At 45.1% G+C, this 9,217-nt stretch overlaps 1 protein-coding gene across 9 annotated transcripts in view; it reads right to left on the minus strand.

Annotated features, from left to right (window-relative positions):
- The window catches only part of Cacna1e (calcium voltage-gated channel subunit alpha1 E), a 468,612-nt gene extending 459,643 nt beyond the window's left edge, over window positions 1-8,969 (minus strand). For 7 of the 9 annotated variants that reach the window (XM_070034322.1, XM_070034321.1, XM_070034325.1 and 4 more), the window contains exon 1: window positions 8,609-8,969. The gene's annotated coding sequence lies outside the window, so the exon portion shown is untranslated. The remainder of the gene's footprint in view (window positions 1-8,608) is intronic. The other 2 variants (XM_070034324.1, XM_070034323.1) reach the window with 1 other exon arrangement.
- Between the last annotated feature and the right edge of the window lie 248 nt (window positions 8,970-9,217).

Below are 9,217 nucleotides of genomic sequence, written 5' to 3' on the forward strand. Positions count from 1 at the left end.
AATTGGTGGTCTCTGAAAAAATAAACCTCCTTGCCATCACTTTATGGTCAACAAGTGATAAAGATCTTGTCATAGTCATAGGGCAAGCAATGTCCTAGCCACAGGAATGATGTCTAGGAAAAGAAATGATGGCAGAGGAAAGGAAAATTAGAATTTACCACAGAATTTACCACAGGTTCCACAGCGGCTTCTTTCCTTAACTAAAAAGTCAATGGGTGCTTATCAAGCACCCATTAAGAACAAAGCATTGAAGACACACTGGCAAGAGGCAGGATGGATCTTTGCTGCAGTGGCAGAGGTGAGCCCAAGATGCTAAGGGAGCATAAAGAGAAAGGATGGATGAGGCTTGCAGGGAATCTGGGGATCTTGCTGGGAGACATAACCACATTTAGCCAGGCCTTCACAGAGAAGTTGGAACAGGTCAAACTGAACAACTGTGGGTGAAGAGCAGAGCAAATGGTAAGAGAAGTCATACTCCTGAGATTTCTAGCTTGGAAAATGGATAGTAATTCCATTTGCTCCAATGAGGCTATATGACAGGAGAACACGATTTGGTAAATGATGATGAGTTCTGTTCAAGACAAGGCAACTGAAGTAAAACATCCACTGTTCAATTAGGATAGAAATACTGTCACTCAAAAGAGAATCCTGGACTAGAAAGCAAATTTAGAAGTCATCAGCATATGGGTGATGGCTAAAGCAAGAGGAAAATGTGCATCATATGTGAAAAGGCCAGGATTGGGACCAAAAAGCATCTCCATTTAAGGATCACTTACTCACTTCCCTTCTGGAGGAGGAATCCAGCCAACACACTAACCACAGGAAAGGTTGCCAGGCCCATGAACACACCCATGAGTTACTACCAAGATATCCTGGTATCCCAATCTCGCTGCTCAGCTCTCTTGTCAGCATTGTAAAAAGCCAAGGAATAATTAGCTCTAAGATGGGAGAGATTAGTAACAGATGTCTCCAGAAATACTTGCATTTTAATTAGGAGGAGTCGAAACTTCACAACAATTCAGGCTTTGAAACCAAGAGTTGGGTTGAACCCATATCCTACCACCTAATGTGATCTTTGATTCTAGAAGCTTTTGGGTTCGCCTATAAAATGGGAGTAAGAATTCAATACCCCAAAATATAAGAGATACTAGGCTTCTGGTCCGTGGTGTATAAGCTCTTGATCTGTGTTTCTAACAGTGGTTCTCAAATGTTGATGTACATCAGGCCTACAAGGTAGTCTGGGTTTTTAATTTAGAACTTCAAAATGGGGTAAAAAAGTTCTTTGTAGTGCTGATGTTTCTGGTCCAGGAACCACATTTTGGAATAGGATGTTCTTCTTGAGAGCATAAAAAATATTTTATGTATATGTAATATATATATATGTATGTATGTATGTATGTATATTTACCATGTGCCCTGAGATAAGAACTGTGGAGTTGACTCTATATTCTATGAAAGCCATGAATAATACGAGGGGAAGGAAACCATGGTCAAGGACAGTACACAGTCTCTGGCTCATCTGTCAGCCAAGCATATCAAGAGGTAGAAGTTAAATGATTCACACCTCCATCTTTGAAAAGCTGTGACTCATGACACTGGATGAAGCAGGTGGGTTGCATTGACTCAACCATCAGGGAAGGGGACAGGAGAGGTAGCACATCTGCAGAGTCATGTCCAATTGTCAACAGAGTTGACTAAGGTCTCCTCCATTCCCATATGAGTCTGGCTCTGGCTGGAAAAGAGAGGGAAGTACAGTGGAGCTGGAGGAATCAAGAGACAAGACTGGACTCTGAGCAGCAAAGAAAGAATAGCCTTCCTCCCAGGTGTATAGGTAGACAATAGGTCTGTAGGATCTCTCCCCAGTTTCAGATAAGGTAATTTCTACCCTGAGTTAAGACAACCCCAGAGTGCAAGAAGAGCAATCTAGAATCCTTGTGAATTCCTCCATATTGCTGTTCTTCCCCATCTCTCTGTGCCTCGGTGATGGCCAGGGAATTCTGCATGCAGACATGTCTAGGCAAGCCCATGAGCAGCAAGAGCAAGAAAAAGTACCTTCTGATAAAAGCCTGGCATAAGCGTCAACTGAGTTTATATCTTAAAAATTCCCTCTGAACTCCCAATTTACATTTGTAATTTAATTCAACCCACATTTAATACTATGCCAGGTAGTAAAATGGCAAATACTAATTAATCATAATTCTTGCACTTAAAGAATTTTGAAATGTATCACATTTATTCTATAATCTACAAAATACTTCCATATCCAATCTAACCTATATCTTAATGAAGTATAAAAATGGGTGATATGAATCCTACTTCCTTTTGCCATTTTGATCCCTGCCTATCACCTCCAAAGATCTAAAAGTTACCTAGTCACTGCACGCCGCCCCTGAAGAATTCCCTGAATGACATTCATCATGAGCTGATATTTTACAAATTTGCATCTCCACTTACTATTTTTCCTTCCCTGCAATAGAATATGAATTTCATGTAAGCATGATATTCAGCTGTCTTACTCATCCCTGTATTCCCAGTGCCCAAATCAGCATCCATCCTAGAATAAGCACTCAAAATATACTTCTGAAAGGCAGGAAGAAAGCAGGAAAAGGGGAAGGGAGAAGAGGAAGGATGAGGGAGAGGGAGAGAGGAGGGAAGGCAGAAAAGGAGAGAAGAGAACATAAGTGATGTTTCTACAGACAGAAATAAGGTACGTACTTAGGGCTTCACTACCAAGCCCAAGAAGGATTCTCTGCACACCACCCGCCCAGGGCCCACTCTGAGCCAGTGCTCAGATTTGGAACATAGCAGGTTGACTTTACTCACCTAGAAGACTCAGATTTCTTACTTAAACAGCCCACAAACACAGATTCTGAGAAGCAGAAAGTTGGTTATGCATTCATTTGTCATTATGAATCCCTTCACTAATGAAAGGGTGGAACTCTTGCTGTATTTAGGATCATTACATTCAAGAAAACATCAATCAAGAACTAAATAAGTCAAGAGTAACTCAATTTACTTGTCTTTTAAGAAGCAGACATGTAAAAATGTTCCTTATCAGCTTTAAAACTCTGAACAAAGAATAAAATTTCTACTCAGTAAATATAGCAAACAAAAAAATTCTATTGTATGACTAGTCAAGGATAAGGGAGGGAGATGAAGAAGAAAAGAGAAGGAAGACAAACATGTAGAACAATCACTGATCTTAAAATTGAGAGGAGTTTATAAAGAAAACACAATGAAAAACCATGCTGAGATCCCATCTCACACCAACCCAAATGGTCTGGAATCACCATCATCAAGCAAACCAGCATTGGTAAGGACGGAGCAGAGGGAGCAGCCTTAGACAGTGTTGGCAAGGATGTAAATTAGCAAACTATTATGGTAATCAGTATGGAGGTTCCTCAAACAACTGAAAATAGAACTACCATATAATCCTGATATACACTTCTGGGCATCTATCAGAAGGAATTTAAGCCAGCATGCCACAGAAATAGTTGTACACCCATGTTTATAGCTTATAGAATCATTATTCAGAATAGCCACTCTATGCAACCAGCCTAGGTGCTCATCGACTGAAGAACACACACACAGGCACATATATACAGTGGAGTATTATTTAATCATAAAGAAGAATGAAATTATGACACTTGCAAGGCAATGAATGGAACTATAGGTCATGCTGTTAAGTAAAATGTCAGATGGAGAAAGATAAGTATCACATGTTGTCTACCAAGAGCATCCTAACTTCCCTTGACATCCCCAGCTGTTACGCCCTCCCGCACTAGCCCAATATGAGAAACCTCAAGCATTCTCTCTTCACCTCAGTCCTAGACTATAGTTTATGGGAGAAATATTTTTCTCAAATGTGATCAATGTGGTTACAAAGGCAAAGAGTGAATCTTTCAAAACCATACCATATAAACATAAATGGGAAGATGTTTCCTTGGTAAACTTTATTCTATTCTATTCTCATTGCAACTCCAAGTCTGTGCATAGACCCCATGACTTGTCACTGATAAAGATTGCATCCTTAACCCTGGCTTTCCCAGTTACATTTTTGCTTCTGCAAAAACACGTAGATTCTGGCTCCTTACCATACTGTACACGCCATGAGTTCAAAGTCCTTGTTCCACTGTCTTGACTCCACCCCCAGCCCTTTCCTCTAAGGCTGAGTTCAGTAATCATTCGTTGTCATGGTTGTTAACATACTCTTGCATTTCTATCTTTTTCCAGTTCTCCCTCACTCATTGAGAGGTACCAAGTGGCACATACTGGCAGGAAGAAAGGCTCTCTCCTAGCCATATAAACTACCCCACTCTTCCAGATCATAACTGGACGAAAGTTTGCCCATCAGTTACCAAGGATAGTTGCTGCTCTTCTTAAGATGCCTCTTCCACGCCTGTTCTACCACACCCTTTGCTGAGAGAGGACAAAACAAAGTGTATAGCTCTGCCTAGCATTTACAAAGTTGTCCTGAATTGTGAGATCTCAGGCTGCAGGAGGTGGGGAAAACCTGGAAAGTGTCTGTCTAATCTTCGTGTGAGGACAGGTTAAATGAGATCCAGGTAAGTGAATGGCTTGCCAAAGGTTCTATGGCTACTTATGGGGCTGAGTAGGGGTAGAAACAAAGTTTTCAAGGCCAATGCTTTTATTATCAACCTCACCTTGACCACTCAGTCACTTGTCTCCTCCTCCCCACTGCCACCTAACCATTCCCTTTTGATCTGGAAAATTATAGTGCTATAAGGAAAAGGAAGAAATGAATAGCTGGAAACAAGGTCCAGGATTGTCTACTTAAAGCTCTATTTCTGCCTTAGTGATGGAGAGCAGGTCAGAGTGGCCTATCCATGACATTATTGCTAGAGATGGTTAAGTGTCCACACTGGTCCATAGAATTTCTTCTATAGCTAAAGGTGGGAGGCCATTTCCTAACAAAATCAGGGTCGGTCACTGGAGTGACCCATGACCGATCAACGGAGTCACCTGTGACCTTGAGAAGGGAAGGCTTCAATACCTACGTACACAGAGACCCTGAAGAGAGGAACAGGAAATAACATACACTTTGCCTTTCCATAAGATAATACAGTCACCCTGGCTAGGATTTGTGAGCACATTGAACTGAGGTCCAAAAGAAAGATCACTTCGGGTGATAGCCCAGGTGCCAAGTATAGGATGAGGAGCAGCAAAGATACTGCTAACTGAAAAGACAGTGGCAACATGAATCAAGAACCAAGCAGAAGGAACAGGAAACTACCTAGTCTGCCTCACTATGAAATCAGCCCAGAGCCCCTGAGCAGCTAGAACTAAATTTGTAAGCCAAATGATGATTCCCATCAGCCTCTGCTCACAGAGGAGCCTTGTATGCAAGTAGTCAGCCAGCCCTGACTTTGGATCCTAGCTCTGCCTCCAAGTAGATGGGTAAACTTGATCAAGCCACTGAACTTTTTTTCTAAGCTTTGGTTTCCTCACCTATAAAATGGAGATACTTCATGAGGGTATCTTGATGGGATTGGGTAAGAATTCCTTATGGTAGCTGGGCACAGTGGCTTGTACCTGTTAAATCCAGCTGCTCAGGAGGCAAACGTCCAGAAGCTTATTAGTTGTCCTTTGAGGTCAGCTTAAGCAAAAAGTTAGTGAGATTCAAATCTCAATATACAGAGCATGGTGGTATTCACCTGTGGTCCAGTCACAAGGGAGATACATATAAGATTGTGGTCAAGGATAGCTGTGATCTTGAGCAAAACATGAGACTCTACTTTAAAAAAAAAAAAAAGCTAAAGCAGAAAGGTCTGAAGGTGTGGTTCAAGTTATAGAGTACTTAAGCAAGTCCTGGAGTTCAAATCCTAATACTACCAAAAATGAAAGAAAGAGCTGGGCACTGGTACTCACACCTGTAATCCTAGTTACTCAGGAGGCTGAGATCTGAGGATTGTGGTTCAAAGCCAGCCCAGACAGGAAAGTCCATGAAACTCTTATCTCTAATAAGCCACCAGAAAGCTAGAAGTGGCACTGTGGCTCTAGTGGTAGAGTGCTAACCTTGAGCTGAAGAGCTCAGGGACAGCGTCAAGGCCCAGAGTTCAAGCCAAAAGAAAGAATGGAAGGAAGGAAGGAAGGAAGGAAGGAAGGAAGGAAGGAAGGAAGGAAGGAAGGAAGGAAGGAAGGAAGAAAGGAAGGAAGAAAGGAAGGAAGAAAGGGAGGGAGGGAGGAGACAGAAAGAGAGAGAAGGAAGGAGGGAGGGAGGAATGGAAAGAAGAAAGAAAGAAAGAAAGAAAGAAAGAAAGAAAGAAAGAAAGAAAGAAAGAAAGAAAGAAAGAAAGAAAGAAAGGAAGGAAGGAAGGAAGGAAGGAGGAAAGAAAGAAGGAAAAGAAAAGAAGGAAAAGAAAAGAAGGAAAGACACATATGATAATGTCTAGAAACTGCATGAAACAGTAGCCAGAAAACAATAAGTACTCAATAAGTGGTAGCTAAACTTTTTGAAGCCCTGTAGGGATTTAGCTGTCTAGCAGACCCACAGGTTCCCAGAGGGATGGAGGGTGTGACTACCTTATCTCTAAGGAACTTCATCACTCCCTCATACAGCAACAAAATAAAGCCAGGCATTTTCCTGCAAAAAGATGCTTCCTAAGCACGAACTTCTCCATTGAGATCCAGAAAACATGTAGTATTTTCTCCTCCCCCTTCTCTCTCAAGCCCAACATACAACCTCAATGTCAGAGGAGCTCAGGAGCTATGACAGCAGGGACCCACTATCTCAACTCCTGAGCTACACATCACCCTGCCATCAACAAATACAACTTCTGGCATAAGGACAGCCTCTTGGTAGCTAAATAAATTCATAAATTCCAGAAGGAAGCAGGAAGAGTGATAGGACTAGCACCATGAGAACCACCCTTACTTTTAACTCCTAGTTTCATGGTATAAATGGGAATAGATAATTCAGAGGGACCGGGAGAGTTGGGAAAGGAGTTCAAAAAAAAAAACCAAAGAATCTGTATTTTGAAGCTAGGTTTTCAGAGGAAACCAAAATAAAGTCCTATTGAAGTCTGAATTGAGAAAGAAGGTACACGTCTCAAATGACACAGATCATGCAGTCGCTCTCGGGGAAATCACTCAGCTCTACTCCATTGTCCATATCTAGGTAATTTGAAAATATTTCCGATCTTGAAAGGGTCCAGGATTAGGCAATAAATACTATGATTGCCCTCTACTCCAAAGTGATGCAATTATCTCAGCTGGCCAGAGAGTTGACACAGGAGAGAATGTCAGTCAAACAAGACACCATCATCTTCTAAACTACAGAGGAAGCTGCACCCACACACACTAGACCTACACCTGGGCACAAGGGAGCACTATATTTTCCACCAGTGATTCCTCTTGGGACTCCCCAACTGGAAGGTGTGCCCCACCTCCCTACCCCACAGAAGAAGCCCCTTTTTCCTCTGGCTTCTGCTGTCCATTGAAATAAGTCGATGCTCTTATTCAAGCATCAGAAATACATGTTCCTTTTATGACAACGCTTCTCTGGGCTCCTGTCTTGCAGGCTCTTCTCCTGGATAAGTCATCCAGGTTCCCAAGCTTGTCCATGAAGATGATGCTTCTATGCAATTGGATGTCCACAAGATTCTGGGGCCTCCAGAGGGAAGATTATGAATACTCTGAGGTCTGGAGCCTACCTACATACATCAGCCTGAACCACCTGCTCTGAGTAGTCACAAACCTGATGGGCAGGAGGACACTCACACATGTGCATACGCATGCATGCGAACACACACACACACACACACCCCTAGAGCTTGTGACCAAACTACCACCTCACCCCACCCCACCCCTCCTGTTGTGAGGACGACGCATCCTAGATCTCAGGGTGGGTTGGGGGCTAGCTTCTGCTGTCATTTTTTTCGTGGGGAGCAACACAAACAAAAAGAGGCATGGAGGACGGGGAGTTCTAGCCAGTCCTTGCTTTGCGATCCAACCATGATCAAAAAGCAAGTCATTCTAAGTAGCCAGGCTTTCTCCCTCGAAATTCCCTTCCCCCAGCGAAGCCCACTTTCCCAGCAAAGGATCCACCCGCTGGTTCCAACTAGCAGCTCCAAGATCGCTCCCGGGGGGGGGGGGGGGGGGGCTACCCCAGTCCCAAGTCGCCTCCAAAAGCACCTGCAGCTTTCTTCCCAGAAACTTCCGCGGCAGCATGGCCCGTGCTCCCCAACAAAACTTCGGAAGTCACCCAAGAGGCCCAACGGCTTGAAGGATTAAAAAAAAATTGAAACCCCTCCCAGGCCAGCACCACTTAAAGGCTTGCTGGATGCGGGGTGGGAAGCGCACACGCCATAGCGCAGAGCCCGGGCCAGGGGCTCGCCGCGCTCAGGGGAAGGGCAGGGGCGCGCTCCCCGCCCCAGCAACTGCCCGCAGAAGTTGCCCGGGAGAGGGCCGTGCGTGCGGAGCGAGGGCCGGCTACGGCGATGCCAGGAAGGTGTGGGCCAACTCCGGACCTCGGAGGTCCACGCACCCCAACAGGTAGCCTGCGGGAGCGGGTCCGGCTGCCATTCCTGCCATCCCGGAGCGCGGGGCAGCCTGGCTCGCAGGCAGCCTAGCCAGGTCCCCGGCTTACCTGGAATTCACGCAGAGTCCCGCGCCGCGCGCTGAAGGAGGAGGAGGGTAAGCTAGTATTCCCCAGGCATCACTGGATTATTTCAAAAGAGCAAAAAGGTGGAGGGACAGGGACGGGGGCGGGGGAGGGGGGGGAGGGGGTGGAAGGTGAAGGAGGAGGGGATGGGATTGACAGAAAAGAGGGAAAGAAGGTGAGTGGAGCGCCAGGGAGAGAAACAGAAAACTAAATAAATAAATAAAGGAGAACGGAGACAGTTCGGGGTGGCGGGAGGGAGGGGAGTGGGAATCTGCCTCCTGCCCACACAGTGGGAAAGAAATTTCTGGCAAACGGAAAGAGGACTCGCACACGTGTCACCACCACCACCACCCCCCAAGAGGGGGCAGCTGGGAGGACTAACAAAAAGAGAAGGGAAGAGGGGAGCTGGATCCAAACAGAAGAAATCGCTGTCCAGGCACCGGCTGACAGCGCCTGCGAGAGGCGAGCAGGAGGGAAGGAGGGAGGGAGGGAGGCAGGGAGGGAGGGAGGGAGGGAGGGAGGGAGGGAGGGAGGGAGACAGGGAGGAAGGGAGGGAGGGAGACGGAACCCAGGCTCGGGACTGGGAGGCTGGGC

The sequence above is a fragment of the Dipodomys merriami genome, unplaced genomic scaffold (assembly GCF_024711535.1).
Source record: "Dipodomys merriami isolate MVZ:Mamm:240054 unplaced genomic scaffold, mDipMer1.0.p SCAF_24, whole genome shotgun sequence".
In the NCBI taxonomy this organism is placed as follows: domain Eukaryota; kingdom Metazoa; phylum Chordata; class Mammalia; order Rodentia; family Heteromyidae; genus Dipodomys; species Dipodomys merriami.